This window comes from Lynx rufus, unplaced genomic scaffold, assembly GCF_022079265.1.
Source record: "Lynx rufus isolate CCGP_SWC_20201006 ecotype Redwood Valley unplaced genomic scaffold, mLynRuf1.p SCAF_7, whole genome shotgun sequence".
Taxonomy (NCBI): Eukaryota; Metazoa; Chordata; class Mammalia; order Carnivora; family Felidae; genus Lynx; species Lynx rufus.
Window position 1 is genome coordinate 130,630,156 of NW_025814889.1, and position 16,157 is coordinate 130,646,312.

Sequence of the window (16,157 nt, forward strand, 5' to 3'; positions counted from 1 at the left end):
CTCTTGGGAATGTGAAACAAGCATCCTCCCTCACTAGGTTCCCGCTGGCGTCTCTGGTTTGTCTTGCCGTCCACCCCTCACACCTTCTGTCCAGCACAACCTTGCTCAGAGTGCCCCCTGCAAGTCCATGCCGGGAACGTGGTTCCTTCTGCTCAAACTGCCTCCCTTTCCCATCACCTTCTTTGCGTTTCCATTTCTGGGACCCCAGGGCAAACATCCATGCATCACTTCCCTGTCCAACTAACCCCTTATCCAACAACATTTCCTTATCCGGTTGAAATTTTAATGTTTCCTTCATTGTCTGGGTAAGTGGCCCATCCACACCGTCCATCAGCTCATGGCAGAATCCAGGGGATTGTCCTTGCTCCTTTCTTCTCCCTTCAGTCCCAGGCACATCCCATCTATCAGCAAGTCCTGACGCAAGTCTGGTCCTTTCCTCCTACCACATCCTCCTGATCTTAACCACCATTTTCCCTGCAAAGGTTTCCCAATGGGCCCTCTCTCCTTTGCTTGCTTCATTTCAGCCACACTGGCCTCCTGCTGTTCCTCAACACAGCGGGCACACTCCTGCCTCAGGACCTTTGCACTAGCTGTTTCCTCTACCAAAAACACCTTCCCTAGATAGTTATTATTTATGTATTTATTATTTCCTAGATATTATTTGGTCTCTCGTCTCCTTCAGGTAGTTTTTCAAACATTCCTTCCCACTAAGACCTTCCCTATCTATTCTATGAAATATTGCAACTTCCCTTCCCCAGAAACACTCTAGGCCATGTCCCCAGTGTATTTTTCTCCTTAGATCTTGTCTCTGCAATGTGTAGGGCTCGTTTCATGCGTGTCCACCCTGTGCTTAGAAGGAGTCTGTGCTTGGCTTAGTGCTCCGTGTTGCCGACTCTGATTCCATTAGTATCTTTCTAATTTTTTAAATTAAGTAGGCTTCATGTCCTGCATGGACCCCCAACATGGGACTTGAGCTCACCACCCTCAGATCCAGCCCTGAGCTGAGATGACGAGTCGGACGCTTAACTAGCTGAGCCACCCAGGCACCCCAAGATATCTTTTTTTAAACAAGGGGCCCTGCAAGTTTTGACCTTGGTCCCACAAATTATGTAGCTGGTCTTAGCAACATGCTATATCTTTGACTTATTTTGTTGCATCAATCCCCACTGGGGAGTGAACCACAAGGGCAGGGGTCCTCACCTCTTTTGTCCATCACCGTAACCTTAGACCTAGAACAGATCTATGTATGGGACAGATGCTCAAGAAATATTTGTGGGGTGCCTGGGTGGCTCGGTCGGTTGAGTGTCTGACTTCGGCTCAGGTCATGATCTCACAGTTCGTGGGTTCAAGCCCCGCGTCGGGCTCTGTGCTGACAGCTCAGAGCCTGGAGCCTGTTTCGGATTCTGTGTCTCCCTCTCTCTCTGCCCCTCCCCTGCTCGTGCTTTGTCTCTCTCTCCTTCAGAAAGAAATAAAAAGAACATTAAAAAAAGAGAGAAATATTTGTCAGTAGATGAGTCCTGGTTACACCAGCCAGAAATCAAGGGAGTCACCCTTGACACTTACCAACTTCCTTGGACTCCCACGTGCAAGTTCCATCCGTTTTGTTCCTTAAATATATTTTAGATCTGTCTACTCCTCTCCATTTTCTCAGTACCACCCTCAGCCAAACTACCTGGATGCTTCCTTGTAATGTGCTTCTTAACTGGTCTCCATCGTCCCCATATGTCCCCTCCAACCACTCCCCATAGTTGCTACCTTCTACCCGTAGAGCCCAGGATGAAGGTCAAAGTCCCTGGCATGACCTCAAGGGCCTGCTCGAGCTGACCCTGTCTGCCTCTTCTGCCATACCCTGCCCTCCGTCTTGGCAATGCAGCCTCTTGGGCCTCCTTTTGGCCCTGCAAATACATTGTTGTTTGCATGCAAACCCTTCTGTCCCCTGTTTCCAGAACACCTTTCACTCCCTCTAGCTCTTGCTCCCTCTCATCCCTTTCCTGAACCCCTGAGTTAAATCTTCCCATTATTCGCTATCACAGAAGCACCCTCCACACACCCCTTCTCTGTAAGTCTTACAATAGCAGCAACTGGACAATGATTGGTGTGCTTTCTTTTCTTTTCTTTTCTTTTCTTTTCTTTTCTTTTCTAGAGAGTGTGAGCATGGGAGAGGAGCAAAGGGAGAGAGAGAGAATCTCAAGCAAGCCCTGTGCTCAGCGTGGAGCCCAATTCGGGGCTCCATTCATGACCCTGAGATCCTGACCTGAGCCAATATCAAGAGTTGGAAGCTCAACCAACTGAACCACCCAGGCGCCCGGATGTGTTTTCTTGATTGTTTTTTTTTTTTTTCTCTCTCTCTTTTTAAAATTTATTGTCAAGTTGGCTAATATACTGTGTAGTGTGCTCTTGGTTTTGGGGGTAGATTCCCATGATCCATTGCTTACGTACAACACCCAGTCCCAGCAAGTGCCTTCCTCAATGCCCATCACCCATTTCCCCCTCTCCCCTCCTTCGACCACAGGATTGTAGGGTTACAAGGGCAGGGACCGCACCTCTGAGGTCTCTGCCCAGCGGGGCCGTCAGCAAGCACACGGCAGGTGCTCAGTAATGCTGCTCAAGTGAGTGAATGTGGGGCAAGATGCCCTGCTGAGCAATTAATTTAGGTCGGGTCTTCAATGGCTAGTTAACTTTCACTCGAGTCCCGAGGAGGCAGACAAGCCTCAGGCCATGTTCCTGGCATTAAGTTAAGCAAGCAGTAGGGCCAAGAGGCAAAGTTGCCCCCATGCGGGGCACGGGGGCTGGGCTGTCTGCAGAAATCTTTTGTTATGCAAACACAAAGTTGGTCCCCATGGTATTTCTTTCCTTTTTTTTTTTTTTCTTTTCTTTTAAAAATGTGGATGAGTTGCTAACATGGATAAATTGGGAGGTTTCACATGAAAAACTGAATATTTGGCTTCTTTTGAAAAGTTGAAAGACCCAGCCTTTGCCAGACTGGCCTGTCGAGGAAACAGTTGAGAGAAGCAGAGAGGCAGGTAGAAAGGGGTGGGGGTGGGGGTGGGGGGGTGGGGGGGGGTGGGGTGGGGTGGGGGGAGGAATAGCGAGGGAGCCTGAGTGCATCACGACTAAAGGCAGCTGTGGCTGGGGAGAGGAGAGGCCAGAATGCTGGGGCCTGGGCCAGACAGAGACTTCTGGGGTCTGGCGTAGGAGGCAAGAGAAGTGAGAGCTGTTTCTGTGGGTTAGGAATTGCTTCGTCTCTAGGGATTCGTGTTCTTTAGGGATCAGGAGTAGACATTGGATTAGAATTCTTTTAATTCTTTGACTAAGATGTGACTTTTTTTTTTTTTTTTTGCAGAGTTGAGCCACTTGGAGCTTTATGATGTTTTAGGACTCCTCAAGTGCATGCGTTTATGACGGAATAGTTCCTGTAAGGAGAATGTCGGTGCTCCTACCCGAGGTCTTGGTTAAGTAATTCAAGTCTGGACCAAGTGAAGCTTTCCTCCACCCCTTCAGCAATTGCTAGCTTCTTGACATCCTGGCCATCAGTTTGGTTAGGTCCTATTTTGGTACCCCACCCCCCTCGACGTGGTAATTCACAGTTTACATTTTGTCTCCCTTCCTTGGCCAGAAGACTCGGGAGGATAGGGACCAGCTGTTTTACTGTTCTTTATAGATTCAGCCCAGAGCTAAGACCATACCTGCTGGCACATAATCAGTACATGTTTTTTGAACAAATGAAGGAGGCTTACCAATGGCCGTGATTTACTTAAGACTTCCAGATCTCTCTTTAGCTAGGTCCACACCAAGGGCTACCGGAAACATTCAAGCAGCGTAGGATGGAACGGTCTGACAGATAGACTCTAACTTGTTACCTCTGGGAACTAATTTAACTCAGGAGCTGAACGTACCCAGGAAATGGTGCTGGGCTCTTGCAATTGACTTTCTTATAAATGATTCAGGGACTGGAAAGGCTGCGTACTGGTGTGTGTGCTCATGATTCTAAGCTGGCCCCCAAATTTAGACTCATCCTTGACTCGTGTTATTCTCAAAACCCACATTCAATCCACAGCAAATCTTGTTGGTTTTACCTTAAACACACAGCCCAAATCCAACCACTTCTCATCACCCTCCCCATCCCCCAGCGTAAGCCGCGTCCTCGCTCATTGGGACTGGTATAATGGCCTCCTGACTGGCCTTCCTACTTCCACTCTGGCCCCTGTGGTCTGTTCCCCACCCACCAACCAGATCACTACCCTCCTCCACTCAAAGCCCTCCAAAGGCTTCCACTGTGCTCAGAGCAAAAGTCAAAGAAAGTCCTTTCAGTCTGGCCCCTGCTGCCTCCCTAGCCTCCCCTAGCTCCAGGAACTCTGGCCTGTTTGCACTTCCTCAAATGCACAGAGCACATTCCTGTTTCTCCTGCCACACGAGGCTCTGCCCCAGATATGTGGCTCTTCTCCTCACTTCCTTGATGTTCTTCCCACTGAGGCCGCCCTTCTCCGGCCTTCCCTACTCAGATTGCTCCTCCCCTGGCTGCCTGTCCCCGGCCTCCTTCCCTGTTGAATTCTCCAGAGCACTTACCTCCATCTGACCTATATTCTGCTTTTTTGTTTGTTTCTTGTCTATCTCCTGTAGCATGAGGGCGCGTCACGAGGGGGAGGACGTTTGTCTGCTCTGCTCACCATTGCAGCCCAGCACGGGGCACAGCGCCTGGCACAGAGAAGTGCCGGACAGCGACTGTGGATAATGGGGGCCGCGCCATGTGGCACGAACCTCGTGGCGAGATGACCGTGTATGCGTATGTGTGTGGAATGTCTGTGGCTTAGTCGTGGAGGATTAGTGCTGAATTCTTGCCTTGGTGCCTTCTTTAAGGGAGATCAAGTAGCTTTGGGCAAAGAGAACCCAGGCGTCCACGTCTGGGGTCCCAACAGCGTGCGGAAAGGAGGTTAGCTTTGCGGTTAGACCTTGGGATACACAGAACCTCAAAGCAAAAGACTCTGGTCCCGGAGAACACGTTTGGCTCATGTGTCAAGGACAGAGGAGCATAGTCTGGGTTCAGGAAGCCTCCGCTGGGGGGCGGGATGGGGGTGGGGAGAGGGGTGTGGAGGCTGCTCCAGAAGTCAGGCTGGGGGACGCTGGGCTGGAATTGCCTGCAGTTGTATGAATGGTCCCTGGGTTGAGGAGCTTATGGGACTAGACATTGGATTTATAGTCTGTGCCTAGAATGTTTTTTCAACTTGTACAGTGTTTTTCATTTTCATAATCTTAAACCTTTTTTTTTTTTTTTTTTAACTGGATGATAAGATTGGCCTGGGGATGGGCAGTGCTGTAACAAGGAAGAATGTCCTAAAGTTTGTGTATTTCTTCTGCCCTGACCCAGGGAGCCGAGGCTTCTGGTTCCAGAATATCAAGCCGGCGCAGAGATCTCTGGGACCCTAATGAAGCAGGCAGATGGTGAAATCCTGGTATGGTTCTGGTGCCCGGGGGCACAAAGCAATTCTCAAATTCTTGTCCTCTTCCAACTGCTCTCAGTGCCCATGGCCCCACAGAGATTCAGTGAGACCAGGGACTGGCATGGACTTTGTGCCTGCGGGGAATGAGCCCATAGACTTGTCATTTCTAGGGGGCTGTCCAGATGTCCCGCTTGGGCTGTCATATGTAAGTGTATTATGATGGAGTATTACAGCATGTCCTGGTTTGCAGTAGGGTGCCAGCATGGTCCCTGGGAATCCTTACAGAACAAACGCAGCAAATAAGAACAAAGACTTCACAAAGCCACAGGAGCGAACCAAAAAAATGTCCCATGAAGTTGAGTGCGGGCAGGTGTAAAGGGAAAATACTCTGACCTTTATTGGGAGGAAGACGGACCCCGGGCTGTGGATTTCAAACCAGGACAAGAACCACGGTCAGGGCGGATTCTTCCCATAACATGAGGGGACCTGCTGTCCTTGCCAAAAAAGCAGGGGAGGGGTGGGCACCACTGGACAGACTGTTAATGAGGCGGGGGGAGGTAAGCCAAGCAGAAGGAAACACTCACCACGTACTGAGCATTTCATGTCTGAGAGCACAAGAAAAATACTTGGAATGGTTATTATTGTTCCCATTTTACAGATGAGGACAATGAAGCTCAGAAGCTAGATAATTTACTATCTTGCAGCTTCCGAGTGTTGGGACGGAGTTCAGACTGAAGCCTGTCCTCATCAACCATCTCTCATCTTGTCTCTTCCTTCTTCTAGCACATTCATACCCAAGGCCTACCGTGTGCCAGACCCTGCCCAGGTACTGGGTACCTGGCCAGTGGCCAAAGCAGGAATGTTCTGCCCTCATGGAGCTTCCCAATCCACGGAGGACGTTGACAGTGAGCAAAGCAGAGCTGATAATCACAGCTGGGATAGTGCCACAGAGGAAGTGGTCAAGGTGCAGTGATGGGGAGAGAATTGGGGGTGGGATCTCCTTGGGCTGGAGGGGGGGCAGTCAGGGACAGAGATAAGATAGAGCCCAGCGTGGGAAGGGCTGAGTGGGGGATGCATCTGGGCTGGGGGAGCAGCAGTGACTGCCAGGGAGGGAAGGGGTCTGCATGTCACAGGAGTGAGCAGAGGGGAGAATGAGTTGCAAGGTGTTTCTCCAAAATGCACGCCCTTTCTGCCCTAGCGCGTGGCTTTGCCAGAGAGGAGCTCCTGTCGGAAGAGGAAATACCACCCTGCCCGGTGGGTAGGAAACTTCGGGCCTTTGGGAGTGAAAGAGATGATGGGGGAGGGAAAATACCCACTGCTTCCCAGTAGATGTAGACAGAGTCCCACTGAGAGACTCCTAACGCATTGTTAAGGCAAACAGGGAAGGCAGGGTTCCATCCTTTCGATGGGGAGGTCCTAGACAGCAACCTGACTTCAACCCGATCGGAAAAGAGGCCGGGGTGGGGCCGTGTGGGAGAGGGCGTGGGCAGAAGCCCATCTACCATGGAGATCCCACTGGCATTTCTCGAGGAGGAGAAAAGGAGAGGAGGAAGGGAGTTAACGCTGGTCAGATGGCTTCTCTGCAGAGAACTGTATGCTGACGTTCCACAAGCCTCACTTCCTAGAGGCCCCCCAGGTCTTCATCTTACAAGGGAGAAACCGAGGCTCAGAAAGCTTAAAGTAACTTGCCCAAGGTCACTCAGCTAGTAAGGGTGTGCTGTGCCTTCTTTTTTTTTTTTTTTTTTTTTTTTCAACGTTTATTTATTTTTGGGACAGAGAGATACAGAGCATGAACGGGGGAGGGGCAGAGAGAGAGGGAGACACAGAACCGGAAACAGGCTCCAGGCTCCGAGCCATCAGCCCAGAGCCTGACGCGGGGCTCGAACTCACGGACCGCGAGATCGTGACCTGGCTGAAGTCGGACGCTTAACCGACTGCGCCACCCAGGCGCCCCTGCTGTGCCTTCTTGACTCAAAAAGCCACACTCCTTCCTGTGGACCAGGCTGAGTAGCAGCAGACTAGCCAGGCGAGGGAGGGAGTGAGACCAGAGAGGCAGGAGCCAGGGGCCACTGTAGGGAGGGGTTGATGGCAGGGTGGGGGGAGAGAGACGGTGAGGGGACAAGGGGACACAGGTGGAACTCTGATGGACTGGGCTGGGCTTTGCTTTCTGCGCCAGTCTGACTTGGGTTCAAATCCCCCCTGTGCCGGTTTGCTAATACCTAGCAGGTAGAGGGAAAACCTTGACTATCCCAATTCCCCGTGCTGCCCCTCCCCCAGCCTGCCGCCCCAAGAGGAGGCCCCCACAGCTCCTCTTGCCTCGGCCGCCTGAGTAAGCAGTCCTCCAGAAGAGCCTGACTCATTCGCCTTGGCTCCCTTCCACCAGAGCTCCAGGGAGGACAGTGGCCCAGTGGCCCCGTACCTTCTAGCGTGGTCTGACTACCCAGCCTCCTCTGGGAGCCAGAAGGGGACAATCCCCTCGGGACTCTGCGGCTGGTACCTGCAGAAGCCTCAGCCTCCCAAGTTGCCTCTCATCACCCAGCACGCAGCTGTGCTGCCTTATTGTATGTGCTTGTGTGTTAATGTGTCACTGTCCCTCATCAGACGGTGAGCTCTTGCAGGGCAGGGATGAGCCTGAGTCATCTCCCGTCCCTGGTGCCCACGACAGGATCTGGCATAACACGCGGGCCGCTCAGCAAATATTTGTCGAATTCCCTTCCTAATCGAACAGGAAATTTCCCTGCCCTTGCCTGGGGACGATCACCGGGGGGGGGGAGACAGAGTCCCGTGGCCTCGGCTTCTGTTTGCTACCTTCACCCCGCTGCTGCGGCCCTTGGATGCGAGGCGCACAAGGCATCTGCCACATTCCGGCATTGTTTCCTCCTAGTGCTTTCGTTCCAGCCCATTCTCACTCTCTGTCTGGGAAAATCACAAGGAAACTCCACGTTTTGCTCCTGGAATTCTTGCCAGCGTGATTCAAGCCGAATGGAGCACATGGCACCGAGTTCCCACACAAACAAAGACGTTGCCACTTTCAGCGCGGTGGCTTTCTTCCTTCTGCCAGCCCGGGCCCCCCGTCTTGCCCAGGCAAGAGGGGCAGAGTGCATGCGGCCCGGTTCTCACCTACAAGGCCCCCCATGGTGGGTGCACCTACAGTTGGGCGGTGGGTGGTGAAATAAACACAGAGGCCATCTGCCCAGGGAATGCATCCCGAGCCCTATCCACTCCCCACTCACCCAGGGTTTCCTGGATCAGATGTCGTACCAGTGTTTAACTGAGCTGTGCGCCTTGGAGTCAATTACCTACTCTTTCTGTGCCTCAGTGTTCTCATCTGGAAAATGGAGATGGTCACAGCACAAGATGATTAGAAGATTAAGGGAGATACAGTGAAAGTGCCGTGCAGCGCTCGGTAGACAGTGGGCACTCAATAACTGCTGGCCACGATGCTGATGCCCTGTGTCGGTGTTAGCACATGTTCTCGGAGCTCAGGCCTTCGCGGGGCCGTGCGTTCCTCGGCTATAAGCCCCGTGACCGTGAAATCAATCACTTTCGTGCTCGGCGCTCCCAGGCGCTGCGTGTGAGAGCAGGATTGCGTGGAGGCTCCCGTCCAAATCCAGTGTCGAGAAATGGAACAGGGAGCTGGGCGGACACATCGATTAGGCACATTCCTGGCTTGAGTGTGGCTCTCTCCAGTCCCCTCCCTGCAGGCTGGCGAGCAAAATTCAGGTACTGACCTCCTGAGAATACCCCTTAGGCTGAAACCTATCGCCCCCTTTGTCAGAGATTATGTGATCTCCAGGGAAGAAGAGGTGTGGCATCTCACCTCTGCCACTTCTGAACTGAGCGACTTGGTACAGAGGACTCTCCCGTGCCTATGATGCCCTCGTCTACGAATGGGGTTGATAACTGCCCTCCACGAAGGATGTCAGCGGGGCTCGGCACTGACTCGAGTGTCAGGGGCTTGGCCGCGGTCTGTGCTTAAGAGCAGCTGCCCCTTCACCAGTGATGCTGCTGTCCCCAAATCTCTAAATTTTAACTAGGGTTCCCCTTGTGAAGGCCTGGGTTATCCCCACTGGAAACCTGTTTTGGGAACTAGCCCCCCTGCATGTCACCGAGGGAACTGGGCGTCAAAACTGATGGCCCCTAGGTGGGGGGAGACCTGGCCCAGACCTTGTCACAGGATGAGCACCTCTGGGATGAGAGGCCAAGTGGCCTAATGGGCCGGAGACTCAGACTGGCTGGATTTGAGCAGTGTTTCCACGCTCACTCCCAGTGGGGCCTTGACAAGTTCCTTAACTGTTCTGAGCCTCGGTTTCTTCACCTGAAAAATGGGTGTGATGATATCCCTCTTTGTGAGACCAGAGAATTAATGGCAGCTTATTAATTATATTCTAAGGCACTATTCTAAGTCGCCCTGTGATGTCATCACATCTATAAATAGCCTCACCTGACAGTTGGAGAAACTGAGGCACAGAGCGGTCACTAACTTGCTCAGGGCCACTTGTTCATCCCATTTCCTGGCGCGGTCCCTGCTCCTTCCTCTACTCTCCTCACATTTCCCCAAGCTCGCCGGGCGAACCCACGCCTCTTGGCCTCTGTGTTCCTTCTGCCTGCAGTGACTGTTTCCCCACCTCTGCCTGACTCAATTTGGTGTGTCCTTCAAGGCCCAGCTCAAGTGTCTCCTCCTCCAGGAAGCCCTCCTGCCAGGGCACTAGAGGTAGGTGCTCCTGTAGCCTGGCATCCCCTCGACGCAGGCTCACACCCCCTGCACAGTTACAATGGATTCAATCTCCAGAGCACTTTCTTTCTCCCGGGCACGTGAAAGGCCGTTCGTGCCCCCTCTGCAGTGGGGTTGGTCTTTTCTCCACCTCGTGGCTGGGGAGACGGGAGCTGAACTCAGTTTCGCTCTCCAGGAGGCAGCTGGGAATGCATCCCTTTTAATTCGGCTCTGTTCTGGGACCCTGGCGTAGGTGCGTGTCTATGGCCCCACGACCCTACACCACGTGGCAATTCAAACAATAGCTGTCGAATGAATCCTGAGCCCTCAGGATGTGTCTCGAGAATAATAATAGCTAAAAGCCAAAAAGACCTCAATCAAGGACCCCAGGTTCCCATCCCCCCCGGCTGGTTCAGGCAAGTCCTGATCGGAACAGAAGCCCTGCGAGAGCAGACCCCTGGGTGCATCTGTCAACACGTGCCTATTCCAGGGTCTGGCTGGAGGAAGTGCTCAGACCGTACGAAGTGACAGGGAGATGTATTTCCCCCTCACGGGTGACATCTTGGACGGCCCTGCTCTCTGTGGACCCAGTCTGCTTTGGGGCCCCTAAATCTGAAGGTCTTTGGTTTCGGCCAAGGGGCACGTAGAGGAAAGAGTGATCCCTGCACGCCCCCATATCAGAGAAATTGGAGGTTTGATGAGTGCTTCACGCACACAGAGAAATGACAAAGCGATATAAGAGTGAGAGCCTTCAGAATACCCATCTTCTCCAGCATCCTGCGTTTTTTTCTTTTTAGAGCAAAGCCCTGTAATATTAATAAACGGCGGCGAGAAGGGAAAAGTGACTGTTTCCTTTTGACATGGCGAAGATCACAGGGCCTGGAGGACCTTTAATCTTTATTAATGTGTCTCAGGGGGGCCTCTCCCACAAGCTGTGGGAAGCAGACATGCAACGAGTTTGCTTGCTCGCGGTCCTCAGCATCCCTGGGCGCCTCAGATGACTGCCTGATACTGTTCAGAGTGCAGCAAAGCCACGTCACGGGGACCCGCTGTGTCCCAGGCAAGAACAAGGCAGCCCTAACCCAGCTCCCATCTGTGGGGGGCTGGATGACAAGGGAAATTCAGGACACGGGCCTCAGTCACATGGGCCCGCTTCTAACCAAGGGCACCGATGCCCCGAAGAGGCTCAGAAGGAACCAGGCTGTCAGTTGCAGGGACGAGCACAAATCATGCCTAGGAGGGGCCACACCTGAGTCCATTAAGGAGCACGTCCAATACCGACACCCTCATTTCCAAGGGCTCTCCTCCACACTGCCTGGGCAACCGCTTCTTTCCCGCCCCTCCTTCCCTCTGGCTGGGCTGTGCACCAGGGGGCCAAAAAGGTCTGTAACTTGACACCGTGCAGACCTAATTCCACAGACCTAGTGAGCCAGGAATTGCAAGGCGGGTTCGGAGCGCACAACAGAATTGAAAAGTGTTATAGTAAGGATAGAAGAGCCCAGAAAGTTGCAGGGTCTCTCTGTCTCTCTCTCTTTCTCCTTCTCTTTCTCTCTCGCTCTCTCTCTCTCTCTCTCTCTCACACACACACACACACACACACACACACACACACGTGCGTGCATGCTGAGAAACGGAGAGGCATATTTTGACATTCATTCATTCAAAAATTCTGAAAACCACTCGGTGCTAAGCACTGTTCTGGGCATTGGGGATCCAGTGATGGGAAGGACCGCCAAAGTTCCTGTTCCCCCAGAGCTTACGTTCATCCCAGTGTTCTTGGGGGGAGTTTCTCTAGTGGCCAGGGTGGCACAGGTTAATCTCAAAAGCCACGTTACAAGACAGAGGGGGCGGGCACCATTTGCACCCTCACTTTCCGGACACGGGATCTAAGCTCAGGTCAGAGGCCAGCCTGTCTGAGGCCACCCGCTAGGGTGGGGGACCAGGATGGGAGCTTGGTTTCCAGGCCTTTTCTCTTCCTACTCACTGCTCAGAGGCCGCGAAGAAGCCCGAGCAGAGAGGCCGGTGCTATCTGGGAGGAAGAACCCGGTGAAGTGTGCTCAAATAAAGCATCACCTAATTCGATTATGTTTGCTAGACTGCAGTGTAATAAAACGGAGTTCCTCATAAGCATCATCTCCTAATGTTTACAGAACAAGAAAGCAGAATTAAGATAGGAATTTCCAGGGAGAAAAGCATGTGTTTTAGGCTGAAACGTAAAGAGAATAGACCCGGAAGAAATTGATTCCTGATTTTACAACTCAGCTCGGATGAGGGGGTACACTGGGCGGCTGGCTCCTTGGGGAGGGCCTGGTGGATGCCCCCAGTGGCTGCTGGGGGTGGAGGTTCCCACCGGAAGGACCCCAGGACGGGGCAGAGGGGCCAGTGGGAGGAGACGCCTTATCGGGAAGAAGTGTTGGCAAAGAGAAGCCTTGGGGACCTGCTGGGTTTGTTCCAAACGCCTCCTCGCTCCTGTCCTCCCAGCGCCCACCGTCACATGCAGACAGAGTGATTTTTCTAGTAAGAGTAGAGCCTGGTGATGAGCATGTGGGTCCTGGGGCTGCCTACGTTCGAAGCCTGGTGTGCCCCTTCCCACGCTTTGTGACCCCGGGCAGATTACTTGCCCATTCCGGACATCCATTTCCTCACCCACAAGTCATGAAGCTAGAATGAGCCCATGTGCATGAAGCACTTAGAGCGGCACCTGGCCCCTAGTAGATGCTGAATTAACAAGAGCTGCTCTCATTATTTTAAATCTGCATATACCCCTCCCTTTTCTAAAACGTTCGTTCGTTGCCCTCAGGGGAAAGCCACACTTCCCAGCCTGGCAGTCAAGGCTTTTGGTGATCTGGCCTCTGCTTCGGACCCCTTTGTCCACCCTGGAACTCACGACTCCCTCTTTTGTGCCTCTGCTGAGCCCCCTGTAGAGTTTGGTCCCTCAAACTGATTTCATTGTTCTGCTCCCGGGGCCCTTGACCTCACTCGACAGTTAGGGCCTGGCCCTCGTTTCTAAGCTCTGGGTCCTGTCCAGGACGTAGCACTGCGCCTCAGGCAGTGGCTGCTGGGTGAATTTGGCCATTTAACGGGGAGAAAGTGCAGGCCAGGAGCGCTTGCGACCAGTTATTATTATAAAGTAAGCACATGCCTGGTGATGGGGGAAATGTTAAGTCCACGCAGAAGCTTGAGAGGCTGTTCAGATGATTTCCCTGGTTAAAAACCCTTTGAGAGGAAGAGCCTGGGGAGGGAATACTGTGTTTTGCCATCACATTGCCTCTGGATCAGGGAGGAATAAAGCGAGGGTTCATGTTTCTCCTTCGAGAAATTAGGTCACTGGGTGTTGTTAAAGTGTGCCTTACAGAGCTATGCTAATCAGTTCTCTTCTGGCCTAAATATCTGGTAATTATCTTGGTTTTTTTTGCTTTGCCAGACTCGGCTTCCTAAAGCAGTTCATCTACGCGGCTACTTGTCAAGATCTTCAAGGGTAATGTTAACTACGACCACCAAGTGGCAAAGCCCGCCCAGTGCCTGCCTGGTGCCGGGCACTGTTCTAAGCGGTTCAGGCGCACAGACGTCTCAGATCTCTGCACAATCAGGAGGAAGATGATACTACTGCTCGCTGCTTCCGGGGCCTTTGCTACCTCTGCTGAGTTCCCGGCCCTCTCTTCTTCCTCGCCCCTGGCTCCCCCTGCCCACTCCACAAATTGTCCTGGCTACGCGGGGGCACGTGGCTTCCTCGGTATAAGCCAGAGCTCCATGGGGATCAAGCTCCCTGCCTCCCCACCCACCCCGTGACATCGGCCTGCCTCGGGTCCTTCCCCCCCCCCCCCACGCACCCTCTGAGGCCTGGCTGGAGTCTCGACTCTGCCAGAAAGTTCTGTCTGAACTCTCGTGGCACTCGGAGTCCAAACCACCTGCTTTACTCTGTGGCGGACCAATGGTCGCCAGCATGCGTGTGCGTGTGCACGTATGAGCACGTGTGTGTCCATGAGTGTGCGTGTGCGTGCACGTTCCTGTGATCACGTTCTTTCCATACTTAGATTATAAACCATTTGAATACAGGGATCAAGTCTCCCTCTGCCTCTCAGCCTCCATAGAACACTGATCTAACTATAAGATTCTCCTTACACACTTAGTTCATCCAAAAAAAAAAAAATCAATAATAAGCCTATATTAAACACAGTCCACCGTGTGCCAGGTACTGTGACCAGCACCGGGGTGTTGGCCTAGACTGTGATTGACTATCGATGGGAGGGCAAATGTGGAAAAAGAATTTAAGGAAAAACCCAATCGATCCGGGGCAGTTCATCATTTGGCGCTCAAAACTCCACAACCCAACTTTTGACCTAACATACGAGGTGACGTCAATTACAAATAACATTCACCTTGACATGTAAATACAGGTTCTATAGGCTTAACATCTTCTGACTAGTGGGTGTGTTTGGAGGGATCTATTTTTAAGTTTGTATCTTCACAACCTGATAATCGAAAAGAATGATGATCATAGTGGCCAAATTATTGAGCTTTTAAAATAGGCTCTACCTACAACGAGCTCAGGGTCCGGAACACTCTCAGGGTAGGCCCTCTCATACCGACTTCTCTGAAGGAGAAACAGAGGCTCAAAGTTTAAGTCAGCTGTGAAAAGGGCAGGCCGGGCGGCCGGAATCGCCAGCCGGGTCCAAAAAGTGTCCGTTCTTTACAGGTTTCTATGTCTATGCTTCTGACGTTCTCAAATTATAGAGAAAGAAAGAAATGTTTTGACCTTGTGCTAATACGTTTTCCGTAAGGTCAGAAATAAATAAGTGAAAATTAATCTGACAATCTGTAAGCAGGCTGAAAAATACCACTTCACTTTCCCCTTGGATTCGACCCCCGTAATTGTTGCGCTCATTGACAGCTGATTGGTTTAAATAATTCATACCCTTTCGTGAGGCCTGTTGCTTGCAATTGGCATTTGCTTGATGAGGGCTGTGACTGACGGGCGATTACAGGCTGACATGTCCCAGAGACAGGCTCAGAGCTGCCACCCCCACCCCCCACCCCCGGCGTCTTAAGGCAAATCTGTGTATCAGGACCTCACTGCTCTGTAAAGCGCGGACTGGTCAACAGACAGCTTTTTTTTTGGATATTCTGACCACATGCACATTCCCAGCCTTCCTGTGGGCCAAAGGGAGAGGGCTGGCCGTGTGTCCTGGGACACTTGTGCTCTAAGTTGCAGACGTGACTGGAGCCTGTGTGCTCCAAGGGTCTGCCTGGAGTCCCTGCCTCCACGTCCTGCAAGACAGAGAGCTCTTGTCTCTTTTCCAGGCTGTCAGGAACCCAGAGCTTCTGCTGTGGAGGGTGGGGGGACTCCAGTTTCTCCCAGCCCCTCACCCAGGAAAGAAGCTTCCACTAGTGGGAAAAGTGACCAGCCTTTTTGAAGAGAAGAGAGGTATATGCGGAGATAAGAGGGTACGGACGGGGCTCAGAGGGGCAAGACAGCCGTAACCCCAACAAAAGGCAAGAAAGAAGGGCACTAAGGAATCATGGGAAGAAGGACGCAGATGAAATTCGCAGAAAAGCTAGAAACCTTTCCTTGCTAGGAGAGGCAAGGGGACACGGACCTTACTTAGAGCCACACTGGGAATGTGTGGAGGGGAGGGCAGGAAGGGGCCCGGGAGGGGCAACCTTTTGCACAGATGGGAAGGAGCCAGGCAGCTGGAAGAGGCCGAGAAACCACAAGCATAGAGGCGGCTCCCACCAGGCCGTCTTCAGTGCCGCTCTGTGCGGATAAGAGAGCAGCGGCTCCCATTAGCTGGGTCTCAGGATGTCAGATTTCCCCCAGCTTGTTGGGGTGACCTTGAACCCGGGAGCAGTTTTGGTTGCCTTCTAGCTCTTAGGTCACATGGCCAGTCCTCCTTCCCCACGCGTCCAGCAGACATGGTACCTCCCACATCGTCGCCGCCATCAGACCTCACTGGACCCCTGCATAGCAGAGGCCCACCCGGGAGCCCCTGAACCTGAGTCTGTAT

General features: G+C 52.5%; 1 protein-coding gene and 1 long non-coding RNA gene across 2 annotated transcripts in view; one reads left to right on the top strand and one right to left on the bottom strand.

Annotated features, from left to right (window-relative positions):
• The window catches only part of CACNG2 (calcium voltage-gated channel auxiliary subunit gamma 2), a 107,752-nt gene that overhangs the window by 64,927 nt on the left and 26,668 nt on the right, over positions 1-16,157 (bottom strand). The window lies entirely within an intron of this gene.
• Positions 3,350-9,536, top strand: LOC124502447 (uncharacterized). Its single transcript, XR_006959909.1, has 6 exons — positions 3,350-3,576; positions 5,366-5,450; positions 6,222-6,402; positions 6,637-6,692; positions 8,323-8,575; positions 8,758-9,536. It is a non-coding gene; the product is annotated as an uncharacterized LOC124502447 (long non-coding RNA).